The sequence below is a fragment of the Hylobates moloch genome, unplaced genomic scaffold (genome assembly GCF_009828535.3).
Source record: "Hylobates moloch isolate HMO894 unplaced genomic scaffold, HMol_V3 SCAFFOLD_14, whole genome shotgun sequence".
NCBI classification, from domain to species: Eukaryota; Metazoa; Chordata; class Mammalia; order Primates; family Hylobatidae; genus Hylobates; species Hylobates moloch.
In genome coordinates, this window is record NW_026652289.1 from 29,674,053 (window position 1) to 29,692,529 (window position 18,477).

General features: G+C 36.5%; 1 long non-coding RNA gene and 1 other non-coding gene across 2 annotated transcripts in view; one reads left to right on the forward strand and one right to left on the reverse strand.

Moving 5' to 3' along the window:
- Positions 1-18,477, forward strand: part of LOC116482215 (uncharacterized) — a 59,645-nt gene that overhangs the window by 11,039 nt on the left and 30,129 nt on the right. The gene's annotated exons all lie outside the window — the stretch shown is intronic.
- LOC116482673 (U6 spliceosomal RNA) lies at positions 1,776-1,882 on the reverse strand. Its single transcript, XR_004251949.1, has one exon. It is a non-coding gene; the product is annotated as a U6 spliceosomal RNA (small nuclear RNA).

The following is an 18,477-nucleotide window of genomic DNA, read 5'->3' on the forward strand; positions in this document are numbered from 1 at the left end:
ACCCCACAAACTTTTTTTGTCATTTACTTCTTTAACACTTTATTTTATTCAGAAATAAAAATTTTATTTGTCAATTGCTGACCCATCCAAAGTAACATTTTTTTAAAGGAGAAAACTGAATTTCTGAGAAATTAATTACTTTTACTAAGGTCGCACACTGGGCAGGGAAAGCCCGAAGTCTCATCTGGGTTTGCCTACCCCCATTGCTTTTATTTGTTCCATATGATCCATACTTTGACATAGACAGTCAAGCTGAGAGCTCTTCCCTCAGAAGACAACATTTAACAAGAGAGAGAAACATGAAAACAACCATTTATAATGTACTTGAAAGCAGAATACATTTTACTAGTTTCATTGAAACTCCTATAATGGGACCAACTCAATCTGTCTGGATATCACCGAGGAAGATTTCATTGAGGAGCAGGACTGAGAAGGAACAGAAACTTTAAAGACAGAGTAGGAACGAAGGCATGAGAACAAGAGGAAATAGCACATGTAAATGCTTTGAAACATAAGGGAACAGCTCAAAGTTAGGGAATCACAAAGAGGAGCATGTGATAAGAACCTAGAAAAGAAGAGGACGCATGAAGACTTGAAGTCTCAGACACCATGTTAAGAAATTGAAACTCTACAGTATAAGAAAGTGGAAGCCATAGGAAGGTTTTAATCATAGGAAGAAACTTCATTTACTCAGCAAATATTCGAGTGTCTATTATTACCAGGCACTAATCTCATTCATAACTTGGAAAGATCTGACAGCAATATTAAAGACAGACTAGACATGGGAAAGACTGGAAGCTATTTCGAAACCTTCAGGCAAAAATGATGACACAGAATTGAGGTACAGACTGCATCTATTTCACCTTTGGGTAAACTATTGTCAGGTGGTAAAATAATAGCAAGCATCCTCTTTGTAGCTTTCCCCTCTCATCGCCCTACCTGCAGTTCCCCAGAAGACCTCTAAGGAGCAAACAAGTTTGTCTTGAACAAAAATAGCACCACCTGGCTCGCTCCAGTCACCACCGTATTTCACTACCATGCCTAAGACACTGTCTCCAGTGGAAGTCAAGTTTAAGAAAGAAACTGTTGAGACAGTTCAGCAGTATAAACCCCCATGGGCTTCTGCCTACAGCCCAGGGCTTCAGAGCGCTCCTGCTTTACTTAGTGAAATCTTTTCCAAGTTGCTTATGTTATTCAGGAACGCGGTAGGTTTGGCTCAGTTCCTGGGCCTTTTATGTAAAAACTCATTAAGAAGCGAGGAGGACTCTTCCCTACTTTGCCAAGCATCTTATGCTACCAACAATTTAACTCATATCTTTTCCCCTCTTTCTTTTTGTCCTCTTCACATTCCAGCTGTTGAATGTAAGTTTAGAAACACCAATCTAAGAAGAAAGGTAGAAATAAGCACACAGGCAAAGGAGTTCAACTAATTGAGTTTTACTGTAATGTTAATGTAATGTACGCAGAATTTGCTTCAAGAAATCTTTATGCGTACCCTCCAGGTCTGGGACCGTGTTTCACAGTAGAGGGTAGTTTTTTAAAAAATTATTATTTCTACTGGACTTTTTGCTAGAACAGTTTTGGATTCACAGCAAAATTGAGCTGAAGGGACCGAGATCCAAATACTTCCTGCCCAAACATATGCACAGCCTTCCTCATTATCAACATCCCCCATGAGAGTGGCACATTTGTTAAAACTGATGAGCTTACCTTGACGCATCAGCAGCAGCTCACCTGCCAAAGTTTATAGTTTACATGAGGGTTTGCTCTTTTTATAAAATGTGGAATGCTTTATGAATTTGCATGGCATCTTCGTGCAAAGGCCCTGCTAGTTTTCTCTGTGTCACTCCCATTTTAGTGTACATGCTTCTGAAGGGAGCATATCATCGGTCTTTTTACTGTATCCATAATTTTGCCTTTTCCAGAATTGAAACCATACTGTATGTAGTCTTTTCAGATTGGCTTTTTCACTTAGTGATATGCATTTAAGTTTCTTCAGTGTCTTTTTATGGTGTCACAGCTTATTTCTTTTTAGCACTGAACAATATTCCATTGTATTCATATACTATAGTTTGTCCATTCACCTGCTAAAGGACACCTTGGTTGCTTCCAAGTTTTGGCAATTATGAATAAAACTGCTATAGACATCGTGTAGAGGTTTTTATGTGGACATAATTTTCAATTCTTCATTAGTCAGAGTTCTCCTAAGAGATAGAACCAATAGGAGATGATAGACAGATGATAGATAGAGAGATGATAGATAGATAGATAGATGATAGATAGATAGATAGATAGATGATAGATAGATAGATAGATAGATGATAGATAGATAGATAGATAGATGAGAGGGAATTTATTAGGGCAATTGGCTCATGGGGTTATGGAGCCTGAGCTCCACAATAGGCCATCTAGAAGCTGGGGAACCAGGAAAGCCAGTCCAAATTTAAAGGACTAGAGCCAACAATATAACTCTCAGTCTGAAGCTGAAGGCATTAGAAACTGGTGGGCCACTGTTGCAAGTCTCAGATGGCAAAGGCTGGAGAACCTGGAGTTTTGATGTCCAAGGGCAGGAGAAGAAATGTGTCTCAGTTTCAGGAAAGAGAGAGAAATCACCTTTCCTTTGCTTTTTGTTCTATCTAGGCCCTTAGCTGATTGGATGGTATCTGCCCACATTAGATTAGGGCAAATCTTCCTTTCTCAGTCCACTGATTTGAATGTCAATTTCTTCCAGAGACACCCTCACCAACAAACCCAGAAATAATGCCATACCAGCTATTTGCACATCCTTTAATCCAGTCAAGTTGACACCTAAAATTAACCATCATGAACTCTTCTGGATAAACACCAAGGGACGCAGCTGCTAGATCATATGGCAAGAATATATTTAGTTTTGTAAGAATTGCCAAACTGTCTTCCAAAGTGGCTATCCAAATTTGCATTGCCACCAGCAAGGAATGAGAGTTCCTGTTGCTCCTCATCCTTGGCAGCATTTGGTATTGCCAGTGTTCTGGATTTTGGCCATTCTAATTTGTGTGTAGTGGTATCTCATTGTTGTTTTAATTTGCATTTCTTGGATGATATATGATGTGAAGCATCTTTTTGTATAGTTATTTGCCATTTGTATATCTTCTTTGGTGAGGTGTCTGTTAAGGTTTCTGGACAATTTTAAAATCATGTTGTTTGTTTTCTTATTGGTGAGTTTTTTATGTATTTTGGATAACAGTACTTTATCAGGTATGTCTTTTGCAAATATCTTCTCCCAGTCTGTGACTTGTCTTTTCATTCTTTTGACACTGTTTTTTACATGTTTGAAATTTTCAATTTTAGTGAAGTCCAGCTTTTGATGTCATATTGAAAAAGTCACATATTGAAAAAGTCTAGAAAAACCCAAGATTTTCTAGATTGGTATGTCTAATCTATTGGCTTCCCTGGCCACATTGGAAGAAGAATAATTGTCTTGGACCACAAAAAATACACTAACACTAACAACAGCTGATGAGCTAAAAAGAATCACAAAAAAAATTTCATGTTTTAAGAAAGTTTACAATTTGTATTGGCTCACATTCAAAGTCATCCTGGGCCACATACGGTTTGTGGGCCCTGGGTTGGATAAGCTTATTCTAAATTTTCTGTTGTTATCTTCCAAAAGTTTTATAGTTTTGTGTTTTACATTTAGATCTGTGATACATTTTGGTCATTTTTTGTGAATGGTGTAAGGTTTGTATGTAGATTAATTTTTTTACATATGGCTGTGCAATTATTTCAGCACCATTTGTTGAAACACTATCAATTCTTCATTGAATTGCTTTTGCTCTTTTGTCAAAGATTAATTAACTAATATATTTATGTGAGTCTATTTCAGGGTATTCTATTCTGTTCCATTGATCTTTTTGTTTATTATTGCCATACTGTCTTGATTACTATAGCTTTGTAATGCATCTTAAATCAAGTAATGTCTGTCCTCTGACTTTATTCTTCTCCTTCAATATTGAGTTAACTATTTTGATCTTTTGCCTCTCCATATAAATTTTAGAATCAGTTTAGTGTTATCTACAAAATAACTGATGGAATATTGATAGAGATTGCATTGAATCTATACACCAAGTTGAGAACCACTGACATCTTCACCATATTGTCTTCTTATTCATTAACATGCAATTTGTATTTATTTAGTTCTTTGATCTCTTTCATCAGAGTTTTGTAGTTTTCCTAATATAGATCTTGCATATATTTTGTTAGGTTTATTCTTAAGTGTTTTGTTTTTTAGGTGCTAATGTAAATGGTATCGCGTTTTTAATATCAAATTGATTTGCTTACAGGAAATACAGGAAAGGAAAGCAGGAAATACAGGAAAGCAATTGACTTTTTGTATATTAACCTTTTATCTTGCAACCTTGCTATAATATTAATAGCTTATTAGTTTCAAGAGTTTTTGGTCAATTCTCTTAGACTCTCTACATAGACAATCATGTCATCCATAAATAAAGATACCTTTATTTATTCTTTTACGATCAATATTCCTTTTATTTCCTTTTCTTGTCTTATTGCACTAAGACTTCTAGTACAATGTTGAAAAGGAGTGGTGAGGAGGGACATTCTTGCCTTGTTCCTCATCTTAGTAGGAAGGTTTTTCGTATCTTACCATTCGGAATAATAATTTTCATAGATACTATTTATCAGGTGAGGAAGTTTCCCTCTATTTCTAGTTTACTGAAAGTTTTTAACATGAAAAGTGTTGGATTGTGTTAAATGCTTTATCTGCATCTATTTATATGCTTATGTGATTTGTTATCTTTAGCCTGTTAGTATGATGATAACACCAATTAATTTTTGAATGCTGAGCCTACAGCCTCGCATACCTAGGATAAATCCCATTGGTCATGATGTATAATTGTTGTATATATTGCTGGCTTCAATTTGCTAATATTTTATTGAGGATTTCTGCATTTACATTCATAAGAGATATAGGTCTGTAGTTTTCTTTTCTTGTAATGTCTTTGTCTGCTTTTACTATTAGGGAAATGCTGGCTTCACAGATAAGTTAGGAATTATTCCCTCTGTTTTTATCTTCAGAAAGAGATTGTGGAAAATTGGTATAATTTCTTCCTTTAAATGTTTGATAGAATTTACCAGTGAAACCATAGGGTCTGGTGCTTTCTGTTTGGGGATTTAATTTTTTTAAATAGATATAGGCTAATTTACAGTTTTTAATTTTTCTTTGTGTGTTCTGACAGATTGTGTCTTTCAAGGAATTTGTTTATTTCCTCCAGAATATCAAATTTATGGGCATAAAGTCATTCATAGTATTTCTTTATTATCATTTTAATGTCCATGGGATTGATTCACAGTAATGCCCTCTCTTTCATTTCTGGTATTTATAACTTGTGTCCACTCTCTCTCTCTCTTTTTTTTTTTTTTTTTGAGACGGAGTCTTGCTCTGTTGCCCAGGCTGGAGTGCAGTGGCGTGATCTCGGCTCACTGCAAGCTCCGCCTCCCAGGTTCACGCCATTCTCCTGCCTCAGCCTCCCGAGTAGCTGGGACTACAGGCACCCGCCACCATGCCCGGTTAATTTTTTGTATTTTTAGTAGAGACGGGGTTTCACCATGTTAGCCAGGAAGGTCTTGATCTCCTGACATCATGATCCGCCCGACTTGGCCTTCCAAAGTGCTGGGATGACAGGCGTCTGGCGTCCTCTCTCATTTTTAATAACTTGGCCTAGCTAGAGGCTTATCAATTTTATTGATCTTTACAAAGAACCAGCTTTTGGTTTTGTTGATTTTAAAAAATTGAATTTCTATTTCCAGTTTCATTGATTTCTGCTTTAACTTTTATTATTTCTTTTCTCATGTTAACCTTGAAATTAATTTGCTCTTCTTTTCCCAGTTTCTTAGGTTAAAGTTTAGATAACTGATTTTAAATCTTTCTTCTTTTGTAACATGTGCATTCAATGCTGTAAGTTTACCTGTAAGCACTGCTTTCACTGTATCAAACAAATTTTAAGTTGTTTTCATTTTTGTTTAGTTCAAGATATTTAAATTTTTTTTGGATATTTATTTTTTGACTCATGAGACATTTAAAAGTATGTTGTTTAATCTCCATATATTTTTGGATTTTTCAGCTACCTTTTTGCTATTGATTCGTAGTTTAATTTCACTGTGGTATGAGAATGGAAATTGTATAATTTCTATTTTTTTTTAACTTGTCGAGGTGTGCTTTATGGCCCAAATTGTGATCTCATGTGGTTTCACGTGAGCTTAAGAAGAATATATAATCTACTGTTGTTGAATAAAGTACTCTATAAATGTCAATTATTTCCAGTTAATTGATGGTATTGTTGAATTTTACTGTGTTCTTCATGATTTTCGACTGCAGGGTCTGTCCCTTTTCTGATCAAGGAGTTTTGAAATACATGCCAAAATTCCTCGTTGTGTCATATTTTGACACTGTGTTATAGGCAAACACATCTCCAGGATTATTATATCTTCCTGGAGAAATGACCCCTTTATCATTGTGTAATGCCCTTCTTTTTTTTTTTTTTTTTGAGACGGAGTCTCGCTCTGTCGCCCAGGCTGGAGTGCAGTGGCGCAATCTCGGCTCACTGCAAGCTCCGCCTCCCGGGTTCACGCCATTCTCCTGCCTCAGCGTCTCCGAGTAGCTGGGACCACAGGTGCCCGCCACCACGCCCGGCTAATTTTTTGTATTTTTAGTAGAGACGGGGTTTCACCGTGGTCTCGATCTCCTGACCTCGTGATCTGCCTGCCTCGGCCTCCCAAAGTGCTGGGATTACAAGCGTGAGCCACTGCGCCCGGCTGCCCTTCTTAATCTCTGATAACTTTCCTTGCTCTGAAGTCTGCTCTGTCTGAAATTAATAGTGACACCACTTTCTTTTCATCAGTGTTAGCATGGTTTATCTGTCTCCATCCATTTACTTTTATTCTGTATGTCTTTATAACTAAAATGTTTTTCTTACAGACAACGTCTAGCTGGGTCCTGCTTTCTGATTTACTCTCACCATCTTTGTTCTTTAATTGGTGCATTTAGACCATTGATGTTTAAAGTGATTATTAATGTAATTGGATTAGTATCTATTGTATTTGTTACTGTTTTTAATTCATTGCTTTAATTGCTTGTTCCTATTTTTGTCTTCCAATGTTTCTTGATCTGTTGGTGCTGCTATAACAGGATACCACAGACTGGGTAATTAATAATGAATAGGAATCTATTGGCTTGCAATTACAGAGGCTGACACTGTCTTATATCAAGGCAGCAGCAACTTTAGTGTCTGCTGAGGACCTGGTTTCTGCTCCCAAAATGACACCTTGAATGCTGAATTCCCCAGAGAGGAAGAATATTGTTCTTTACACAGCAGAAAAGCAGAAGAGTTGAGAGAGAGCCCACTTCTGAAAACCCTTTTATTAAGACATTAAACCCACCCCTTAGAGTGGCACCCTCATGGCGTAATCACCTCTAAAAGGTCTCACTTCCTAATACCATTGCATCGGCAATTCAATCTCTAAATAGATTTTGAAGGGGGACAAACATTCAATCTATAGCACACTATTATTCTGTCTTTTATCATTTTAATTGTGAATTTTATATGATTTTTTTTTCTCCTTTCCTAGATCATCAGTTATACTTTTTTAAAGGTAGTTTCCCTGAAGTTTGCCATATGCATTTATAACTAATTCAAATCTACTTTAATAAGACTATACCATTTATTATGGGTAGTGTGTATGGTACCTTATAATAACAAAATAATCTTAATTCTTTCCTCCTATCCTTTGTCTGATTGCTGTATTTCATTTAATTTATACATGAGCATAAGTAAGCACATATATACACACATACGTATTGTTGTTATTATTGTCTTAAAAACTGTTATCCTTTAGCTCAATTAAGAATGACAAAATTAAAAATTTTAATTTTACTTTCATTTATTCCTTTTCCTATGCTTTTCCTTTATGTAGATCTGAGTTTCTGACCTATATATTTTTTCTTCTTGCTAAAAAACTTCTTAACATTTCTTGCAACGTAGGTCTATTGGAAACACATTCCTTCAATTTTTGTTTGTCTTCACTTTTGAAGATAATTTCAGAGTTCTAGTTTGGTTGCTTTTTTTTCCCCTGAACATGTTAAATATTTCACTCCACTCTCTTTTTTCTTGCATGGTTTCTGAGGAGAAGGTGGATGTAATTCTTATCTTTCCTTCTCTGTGGGTAAGGTTTTCTTTTCTTTTGGCTTCTTCTGGGATTTCTTTTCTTTATCTTTGATTTTTCTATAGTTTAAAAATGATATACCTAAGTGTGTTTTTTTTGTGTGTGGGGGGGAGTGTATTTATCTTCCTCAGTGTTCTCAGAGCTTCCTGGATTGGTGGTTTAGTGTCTGATACTAATTTGGGGAAATTTTCAGTCATTATTGTTTCAAATACTTATTCTGTCCCTTTCTCTCTTTCTTCTTCTGGTATTTGCATTACACACATGTTACACCTTTTGTAGTTTTCCTAGCCCTTGGATATTCTGTTCTGTTCCTGTCAGTTTTTCTTTTCTTTGATTTTCAGTTTTGGAGGTTTCTATCTGAGATATCCACAAGCTCACAGATTTTTCTATGGCCATTTTTAGTCTACTAATAAGCCATCAAATACATCAATTCTGTTACAGTATGATTGATCGCTAGTATTTCTTTTTGGTCCTTTTTTAGAATTTCCATCTCTCTGATTACATCATCTGTCTGTCCCTGCATACTATTTGCTTTATCCATTAGATCCCTTAACGCATTATTTATTGTTGTTTAAAATTACTGGTCTGATAATTCTAACATCCTGGCCATATCTGAGTCTGATTCTAATACTTCCTCTGTCCCTTCAAATTATGCTTTTTGTCTTTTAGCACAGCTTGTAATTTTTTCTTGATAACTGGATACGATGGATAGAGTTAAAGAAACTACTGTGAACAGGACTTTAGTAATATGGTGGAAAGATGTGAGGGGAGGAGAAGTGTCCTATAGTCTCATGAACAGGTGTCTGTTTATTGAGCTTTTACCTGGACTGTGAACTTCACGAGCGCTTTTCAGTCCCGTTCCCTTTCTCATGAGGCACGATGGCAGGACTGGGCTGGAGTTGGGTTTCTCTTTCCCCATGTGGAAGCTAGAGGGGACCGGGATTGGGTATTTCTCTTCTACCAGGACATGTAGGCTCTGAGAAAACCACATTAAGTTAGGCTCTGGTTAAATGGCTTCTTCCGAGGGTGACCTTGTTAAGTAGAACACAATGCTCTGGTGTATTTCAAAGTGGTATCTTTTCCTCTCCCTGTGCTGGAAGAATGAGATTTTTCTTCACTATTCACTGAGAGAAACTGTTAGGACTGCAGGAGGCAAAACTCACAAAATTATGGGGACCCCACAATGATTGGGTCCCCCCAGAGATTTTATTTGTCAGACTTGTCCATACTGAGCCTTCAGCAATCCATACATTACAGTTCAGGTTTTCCTACTGGTTTGCAGGGAGGTTTTTGCTTTGGTAAGCTGTGCTTCTCTATAGTCACTTGTCCATCTCTCCAATTTTAGGATTAGCGATTTGCTCTTGGACCTCACTTTGCTTACAGACCTGACAAGAGTTGTTGATTTCTTCAGTCTGTTTAACTTTTTACTTGTTAGAATGGAGTGGCAAACTCTGAGATCCTTACCTGCTGCTGAATCAAAAACTAGACACCTCTGATGAGAGGTTTTTGTTTTTTTTTAAGTGAATTTTATTAAGTGATGTCTTAGGAGTAAGGAATTAGAAATATGTGTACAATTTAGTATCATTTGATACTCCCAAGCACCTTCAAATTTCTAATTACTTGAGAAGGGCAAGATCATATTACAAACCATACCTCCTTCGTTCTTCTTTCTAACTCCCCTTTTCATATTCTTCCAAAAGACCACACTACCCCCTCCCCTGGATGACCTACTCCATGGCAATCAGGGACAAAGAAAATACAGTGTAGGTTTCTCCTCTTACTAGTGCCACTGCTATCAAAGAATAGCACCAAAAATTCTGGGAAGTCTGTTTCCTTCACTTTGTTACTCCTTGGCATTTTATGTTTAAAGGCAAGTCTTGCCAGGAGCCATGGCTCACACCTGTAATCCCAGCACTTTGGGAGGCTGAGGCAGGCAAATCACTTGAGGTCAAAAGTTCAAAACCAGCCTGACCAGCATGGGGAAACCTCGTCTCTACCAAAAATAAAAAAAAAAGAAAAAATTATCTGGGCCTGTAGTCCCATCTACTCTTTAATGTATTTTATTTATGAATAAATAAGTTTTACTTATAAATTTTATTTACAAATAAATTCTATTTATAAATTTTATCTATAAATTTTATTTATAAGTTTATGTATTTATAAATTAATTTTATTTATAAGTTTATGTATTTATAAATAAATTTTATTTATAAGTTTTATTTATAAATTTTATTTATAAGTTTTATTTATAAATTTTATTTATGAAGTCTTTATTGTACTGTGGATTTGACAGAAAAAATTTAGAGGTGATACTATATTGTAGGATTCCAGAAGTTTTTTTTTATGAAGTTGTGATTTAAGAAAGGAGTTTCTAACCCCATTAGAGGAATTCAGGGTTCGTAAAATATTTTGGAGAAGTCCCTTCCTTTCCATACTCATATACCCAGAATATGTGCAGATAGTGTGTGACACTTGGGAATACTCAAATGTTAGTGTTTTTCAAACCTGTCAGGTGCTGTGGAGTTTGTGTGAACCAGTCTGACAGGACCTCATTGTCTGTTCTTTTAAACTTGTAAAACCAATTCAGGAGGGATATAGGAAGGGTAACTGGAGTTTAAAATGGAAAATCCTGCAGCACCAGTTTATTAAAAAGATGATTTCTTTCTCTGTTTGACTCTACAATTCTGCCTAAGCCACAGGCAGTCCCCTAAAATCATCCATTTTATACGGATATTAAGTTCCAGAAGGAAGTTGGTCTGAAAATAGATGCAGATCCTCTCAGGGTCTGGGCAAAAGGACATGATGCCCCAGGTCACATTCATAGACATTTTCCCTTGGACATAGCAACTCCAAGATTTCCGCACCCCCCCAAGATCTAACCTTGGGTTCAATGCAAAGTTATACATATTTAAGGCTGGCAACCTAGGGATCACATGTACCAGATTCAGGCTTGGGATCCAAGTCCTTACTTTGGGTTTGAACAGTTATTTGGGGTAGTAGTGGAACAAGTTTATGCATTAGTATCTTCTTCTAGGGGAATGGAGGCAGAAATATTTACCTAGTAGTAGTACAAGTTAAAAGAATTTTTTGGTTGATCTTTTCTGAACAGAGAAAAAATTAAACGTGTTCTCTGTGATGCAGAACTTGTGCGAAAGGGATAACCCACCATTCCCACTGCCATGACCGTCACCTAAGTTCTTTCTTATTCCTTTTTCTGCCTATACTATTCATTTGGTATTTACCACATTTTTTTATTATCCTTTAACTTCTCAATCATTTGTTTCTTCATCTTTATCAGGAACACGTGAAGAACAAGATTCACTTGGTATTCTATCTTGTGGTGAGAAAAGTTCATTCTCCAAATGTCAAAACCAAGTAAACAGAGGTGCTTTAGTTACTTACACACTTACTAAACATAACACATAAACTGAAGCCCAGAGTTCAAAATTTTCCCACCCTTCGTGAGGGCGTATGTGACAGAAGCTTAGCAAAATGTCATCACTCAGTTTCTGGAATTAAAACAACTGAGCTGTTTGCCACACCCCACAGCTTGGCATGCAATCAGGAATTCAGGAATGTCAGGCTCCGCTCAAATTAAGATGATGCAAAACAATTGCATTAGATGATGAGGAGGTCTGCCCTCCTCCTACTCAAAATGCCTGGGAAGCAGGAAATACAAGTTCAATTTAAACGGCCTTTCTGTAGTGGAAAAGTAATTGTCTCATGCCAGAGACAAGTGAATAAATATTATTGATGATTCTACAATCAAAGGAGACTTGGCTTTTGTTATTGTGACAGTCATTTGGCTGCCCGCCTTGCAAATCAACACAAGTTAATAGATCGACGATGACTGAACAATTACAATGAAAAAAAACTTGCTTTTGATCCTTGCTGGGGGAAAAAAGAAGCCAAGACATGTTCAGGGTGGCAGTAGTTCAGAGTTCTCTAGGAGGCAAATACAAATTATCTACATTAGAGAGCATTTTAGTCAATGGTGAAGATTATGCTGAGCATAAGGATAACAACGTCTAAGGATAAGGAACGCCAGTACCCACTTGTATTTTGAGTTGGCATGGTGTCCTATTTGCAGGTAATTTCCCACCGTGATAATTCCTTTTGGAAGGCAGTATCTTATTTCCCACTGCAAAGGGCAAAGAGGATAAGGAACAGCCTGGCGGCCAAGCAGTTACGACGATTTAGTTCTCTCAACTGGATTTTCCATACATGGTTTGGAATCTTTGCTTCGTGGTGCATACAAGAATGATAGCAATTCATTCTCAACAGCAGTGCCCACATCTGGGCCAGATGCGATGCTAAGAGATGCCGCTTCAGACAAGCCTTCTATTAATATAGCGAGCTCCTGATATCCTTAAAGTGTATGTATTTAAGCTATCCACAGTATGTTTCTGTTACTTATTGCAAAACAACGTCTTAATTGATGCAGAAAGCAAAGCAGATAGACACAAACTAAATATCCCTGGGAAAATATGGATAAAATGGGATGGGTTATCTGGTCTGAATGCATCTAGTTGAAGTACCCTAATATTTTGGTTTTGGAATTGAGCAATCCATGACAAACAGTTGGGAAAACTGCTAATTAAGTCATCCTGTGTACTGCTAATTATGTCATCTTGTGTGCCCTTGGGAACAAAGTTTGGGAGACAGCATTGTCGCCACCGAAGTTCGGTAGCAAAAATGGAAGACCTGTACGGTGGCATGACTCTTTCTAGTAGAATTAATTAGATAGTGTAAAGGGAGGGAATTTTAAACCCAAATATCTAAATTCAAGAACCAGAAATCAGATCTATAGGTGGTTTTCGCCCACCTTCCACGAAGCATCTGCTACCCTCAAAAGCATATTTCTTTTTCTTGTCTGAGAGTTCTTTCTCCATTGCTTGAGGATTATTTTGTTACCACCTCACCATAGTGACTTCCTTAAAGAAACAGTCCATTACCCACACGTCTCTCCTTATCCCTACTTTGACCACACCTGTCACTAGAGTTAGGTGTCAGTATAGCAAAGGGAATAAACTACAAATTAAAAACTTGCAAGTTTGGTTGATGTCATATACATAAAAAGAATAAAAGACTTGCCAATTTATATTGGAAAAAATCTGGAGGGTGTGTGTAAGAACAGATTTTAGGGTGCTCATACACGGGTGAAACATTTTTAGATCACTAATACCAGTTGCTAAGATAAAATTCTCCTCCCATACTGTGAACACTGGTACTTATATAACTTCGTTAAAACCTTCCCAAGTGTGTTTTGAAGAAACTAATACAGTTAATCATCATCTCCAAGTGACTATATAAAGACATTTGAAAAATTTTAAGTTTAATGTATTATGCAATTTTGGATATTTTATCAACTGTTCTTTGTTTCCTCTATCTCCTTCCCTTAGCTGCTTACACTTTTTTTCTTTCCCATGACAACTATTTGTGATATAGTCAGTCTGATTAGATTATGAGAAAAGATTAAGAAATTCTTAAATGTACCTTTTAGAATTTTTCCATTTGATTGTCTGAAACTGACGTCTTTTCTCCTACTTACAAGAAGAGAGAGCTGAGAATGAAAATGTCAAAATTAGTCTTCATATACTCATCAAACACTTATCTGCTAGACTTCTCCATTACTAACTCACTTTTCTTTTGTAACAAATTATTTTTGTTTCCTCCCAACTAGTTGTTGTCCTTAGCAATGGCCCTAACACTCATGCCTTTCGTAAATTGCCCTTAATCATCATTCTCTGGCAACTGTTTTATAAAAATCAGCAATATTTTTTCCCATAGATTTAAATAATAGTTGTTTAAATAGTTTTGTGCCAACAGTTGTTTTTGTGAAAGGAAAAAAAAAATTGGCCTATAATCCACAAAGGGCCACAAGATGACATAACTATATTGCTTTTATTTACTCAGGGAGGAAAAGAATAAGCTTTCATGCTCTTTAAGGATTAGAATGAAAGGAAAAATAGGGTGAAACTATGGGAAGAAACCTCGGAGGGTCAAAAGAACATAACCTCCTGGAAACTGTTAAAACTGCTATACATAATAAAAGAGTTATAAGTGGCTACTATCTATTTGGTTTTAAACAAAATGCAAAGGCAATATTAAAAATACCACTCTACATGTGTGTTAGATGCATTCAGATATTTACATGGAATGTTACAAATAACCATTGGAAGCTTATTCCTTCCTTGGAAGGTGTAAGAATTAAGGTTCTCCAGGAAAACACACACACACACACACACACACACACACACACACACACGAGACAGAGAGAGAGAGAGAGAGATTGAGAGAGACTGAGAGAGAGAGAGAGAGAGATCTATTTTAAAGAATTGACTCAATTATTGAGACTGGCAAGCCTGAAATTCATGGGGCAGGCGGAAAAACTGGACTCAGATTTCGGATAAGAGTTGATATTGCATTCTTGAGTCTGAAGGGTGGAAACTCAGGCAGAATTTCCATGTGACAATCTGGAGACAGAATTCTTCTACTTTGGGAAACCTCAGTCTCTACTCTCAAGGTGTTCAACTGATTGGATGAGGCCCACTCACATTATGGAGTGTCATCTGCTTTACTTAAAGTCAGCCGATTGTAGATGTTAATCACATCTAAAAAATACTGTACAGCAACGTGTAGACTAGGGTTTTACCAACCAACTGGGCACCATAATCTAGCTAAGATGACACATACTGTTAATTACCATGGAAGTTTTGGAAGAGGAGAACATTTTGTTTATGATGTGGTTATAATTGCTTCCATTTTTTTTTATTTCATGGTTATTCTCTGCTGATTTTACTAAAAATTTAAAATAATTTTGAATATCTTAGACACAGATTCCTGTTTAATATGTTGTACTATAAGACTTGGCCATGGCAAATTTTACCACTGGATTTACTGGAGTACATTAAGTTCATTTTTTTCCTGCAAGTCAGTATCTGGTGGCTCAGGCTTTGCTTAGTCACCTAACACAGTGGCCCACATGTAAAAATACCGTAAAGAAGAGAGTAGACAAGTGATAATTAAAATTACAGAAATAAAAATTGGGTCCCCCAAAATGAAAGAAGGAGGACATCTTGCTCTGACATATTGGGACTCAGAGAAATGAATGAAACAGGAAGATATACCAAAATATTTTAAGTAGAGTAGCAGATTATACACCTCCAAAAATAGCACCAAAGCCTACTTTTAGTTGTATCTTGAGACTATGTATCAAAAACTGAAAACATCTGTACCTCACAAAAATCAAACTCCATCAGAGCCAATGGTACAAGGCTAACTGTATTATTTCTTCAGAAACTGGATTTACTTCTCTCAGCTTTGACTTGATAATTCACATGTCACTCAGGATTATTTTTGTTCTAAATCTTGCAACCAGTTTCCACACATAGCACATTAGAAAAGCCTTCTAAATGGATTTTGAAGTAAAGGAGATCTCAAAAGACAGCCAAGTATATGAATGGTCCTTGGTTGGCAACCAATAAAAAAGTTTAATTTTTAATTTTATTATTTTTTAAAATAAACAAAGCTGCAATGTTTTCCTCTAAATTCCTTAGCATAATAAATAAAATTCCCTTTTGCAACACACATGGTACGTCATTTTATATTTCCTTAATAGTCTCATGAATCTCTTTTCTCATTGAGATTCCATCTGTGTCCAGTAGAAGGAAAACTTAGCTGAAAGGAACCGGAAATAGGGTGAAAAACAAAATTTCTAAATTGCTAGTAGCCTTAGAACACCTTAACTCAATTTCAGAGATTTAGCTGCTTTGAAGCTGGGCTGCAGTCTGTGTGACGGCAGTGCTACTTGAGGTTGATTCAGAATGTAGTCTTTAGGGCCCCAAGCTTAACATGTGGGCCTAGATGCCACCTTTGGTGTCTTTATCCCTGAGAAGCCGTCAAAAGTGCTGGCCAGGTCCTGAGCAGCTAATGGTCCCAAGGGAAAAATTACCCTCTCAGCTGGATTCACTTTTCTGCACTTTAATCTTCTTTTGGATCTTCACCTGATAATTTCTCACCATTTTCTGAGCTTTTTGGTGTCATTAGGCTAATGGCTTTGATAAAATGTCCATGTTTTCACCTTGTCTTTAGTAGGAATATTGGTTCAAAGTATGCAGCCCTACCTTGCCAGAAGTAGAATTCATCCCCATTTCTCAACTCTTTATATATTTCCTATCTCTCTTAAATTCAGATGTGCATAATGACCACTATGTTGATGACCAAAACTAAGTATTATATAATGTCATTTACATACCATAATGTGAATAATGTTGGTTTTAACATTTTACATCTAATTTTACTGACTTCTGACTGTGGTTTTTTATTTACTGTCTTTGAGCCTCTAGCTAGGGCTTCTTTCCAGTTTAAAAAGTCTCCCTACCTTAAGGTTATCTGCTCTTCTCCTACCCGTATTTGAAGGTCTAGCTTGAAGCAAATTCAGTCCATGATTCCTTCTTCTATCCCTCCTTTCCACTTGATCACCTCCTTTTCCAAATACTATTTTACTTATTCTTTGTATGATCGACATAGGGTTTACATTCCTTATGGGTTGGCTAGTGTAGTGGTGGGCAAGATGATTCTGTTGGCCACTCTGCGTTGCAAACTCTCCTAAAACAGGTTTTAAGTTCTTAGTCCTTTCCCCTGCATTTATTCTAGTGCTATGGACACAATAGGGACGCTAGCACTTGTTAGAGAGATCATTTTTACTCTCTCACAGCATGTTAGAGAATTTCCATCAATCTCTGAATCTCGTAGAAACTTCTGAACTCTACCTTATTTAAGTATGTGGGTAAGTTTTTTCTTCTCAATTTTTAATAGTTATGACTTCTAATGAACATAAAAAGTTTTAACTTTAAACCCACAATTTCATATATGATTATGGTAATGTAGACCTCATGAATAAATAGAATGTTAAAGAGTTGGTAAAGGAATTTTTGCAAAATTCATGAAGATGGCAGATAAATGTGGTAGGCTCATTGCAAAAATCATTCCCAGTTCTTCACAATGTGACTTTAAATTTCTTCTCAAGAGGTGGTGTCCATCTCCTCTCCTCTGAAACTAGGCTAGCCTCAGAACGTTTTGGCAAATTAAATGTGGCGGGAGTGACAAGCTGATGGTTCCAAGCCTAGGCCTCTGAAGAGATGCACATTTTTGAGCAATCCCTTGCACAACCTTGCTAAGCAATTAGAAAAGCAGAGGCTAATTGGAAAGAAGAGCCAACATGACAGTGAGAAGACTGCCTGTCAGGAGAATTTGCTCTCACCTGAGTAAGGATCAGACTTTTGTTCTATTTAGTCCTTCAACTGACTGGATGAGGCCCTCCCACATTGTGGAGGATAATCTGCTTTATTTCATTTCTACTGATTTAAATGTTAATCTCATCCAAAAACATCTTCATATAAACACCCAGAATAATGTTTGACCAGATATCTGGGTACCCTGTGACCCAGTCAAATTAACACATAAAATTAACTATCACATTCCTCATTCTTAAATGAAGAGATTTACTTAAGATATAAGTAATGACACTCAGGATTAGAATCATAGATGCACTGACAAAGGTTTAAAAACCAGATCTCCTTTTGCCATGTAAAAGCTCTTTAGTTTAATTAAGTCTCAGCTATTTACCTTTGTTTTTATTACATTTGCTTTTGGGTTCTTGGTCATGAAATCCTTGCCTAGGCCAATGTCCAGAAGGGTTTTTCCAATGTTATCTTCTAGAATTTTCATAGTTTCAGGTCTTAGATTTAAGTCCTAGATCCATCTTGAGTTCATTTTTGTATAAGGTGAGAGATGAGGATCCAGCATCATTCTCCTACATGTGGCTTGCCGATTATCCCAGCACCATTTATTGAATAGGGTGTCCTTTCCCACTTTATGTTTTTGTTTGCTTTGTCAAAGACCAGTTGACTGTATTTGGAAAACTCAGCAGAGTAAATAGACAACTCACAGAGTGGGAGAACATCTTCACAATCTATACATCTAACAAAGGACTAATATCCAGAGTCTACAATGAACTCAAACAAATTAGCAAGGAAAGAAACAAACAATCCCATCAAAAAGTGGGCTAAAGACATGAATAGATAATTCTCAAAAGAAGATGTACAAATAACTAACAAACATATGAAAAAATGCTCAATACCACTTATGATCAGGAAAATGCAAATCAAAACCACAATGCAATACTACCTTACTCCTGCAAGAATGGTCATAAACAAAAAATCAAAAAATAATAGATGTTGGCCTGGATGTGGTGAA